The sequence below is a fragment of the Oratosquilla oratoria genome, chromosome 38, assembly GCF_046742065.1.
Source record: "Oratosquilla oratoria isolate Oo_2021 chromosome 38, ASM4674206v1, whole genome shotgun sequence".
NCBI classification, from domain to species: Eukaryota; Metazoa; Arthropoda; class Malacostraca; order Stomatopoda; family Squillidae; genus Oratosquilla; species Oratosquilla oratoria.
Genome location: NC_134814.1, coordinates 16881923 through 16883396, shown reverse-complemented (window position 1 = coordinate 16883396; position 1474 = coordinate 16881923).

The window sequence follows — 1474 nt, the reverse complement described above, 5'->3', positions numbered from 1 at the left end:
CAGATGGCGCTAAGTTAAGTTGTGCATTGCGCACTTCATTTGTTATAAGACTATATTTGCCCTTACAGTAAATTCAGTAGAAACTATCTACGATTACGTAAATGCGTGAATACGAATCATGTCTTACTGAACAGTCTAATCTATGAATGGATTACAATATTCCTAAAACCTACGATATGAAAGAATACGCCTGGCAACCACCGCTGTTATTTTATGGTATTTGTTTTTTACATTCTTATTGCAGCAAACTAGTAACAGCTATTATCGCTCACTTCTGTAATTGTCGGTATCACCTGTCATTATTACAACTCAATCGTAATCACATTTCTTCTCTACAGGAGGTATGCAGAGGAAGGATTGAATGCACTACATTTATGTAATCGTCGGCTGTCTACCGATGTCAGTTCGGCTAACCCCTGTTTGCCCTGTAATGAACTTGAGATGCCCAAGGAGTTTATTCCGGTTAAAGGCAGGCAATTTTAAAATATTGAGTCCCGTTGTCAAGGAAGAGTCTTACATATTAATAAATCTTCAGGAAGCCCTTATATATATAGGTCTGTGCATCCAGATTTGACTTGTGAACTAAATTGGCAGTGGCGGCGGCATATTTCTTTTTTATTCATAGATAGAGGGTGTGCAGTTCTTTGGAAATTTATGATGAAGGAAAAACGGGATGGTGAAAGTAGGTGCTACAGGGAGAAGGTAAACTGGAAGCAATAATTACAAAATAGTCATAAAACGAGACTGCAGTAGCTTACAACAACAGTGTGGGAGTGAGGCAAATTGCAAATAAAAATATAAGTAAATCGTAAGCCAAGTAGATTGAAAAAAATAAAAGGTGAATTGGGAGAAATTGGAAACAATAGAAAGTAAAAATCGTAGGTTGATATGTTGTTAAATATAGCAAGGAGTACTGTAATATCCTATCCGAGAGTTGACACCTTGACGTGGTGGATAGGCTTGAGAATCTTAATGATTACAAAAGCTATGTCGATAGAGAGGAAATCTCTGCAGGGTCACCCATATCGAACAGGTTTTGTAAGAAAGATCAGCTCACACAAACAGTTGCAGGACCCACTGCTAACTGGCACGTCCCTGATGGCAAACAGGGAAATTCCCCATAGATATATGGGGTACCGTCATAATGACGGCGTGGACCATTGGGCACCCTATAGATATATGGGGCTTCACCGAATATAATGAATAAGGTGACACCAGAGAAATATCTCACCAGAAACTAGTTGGCAGGGAGGTGAGATTACTGCCCAAAGCCTTTCATAGCAAACATGAACAACACGAACAAAACAAAACCGGGCGTTCCTGTTGGATCATCGTCTAAAGGTGCAACCGTATTGCCTCATGTGCTGACGGGCAGTGTGCCACCGAATGTGAGTAAGAACTATCCAAGCAGATCCAAGCCTTGGACATTAAACAATATGAAGAAAATGAAGATCTATACCTACAACGTAAGAAC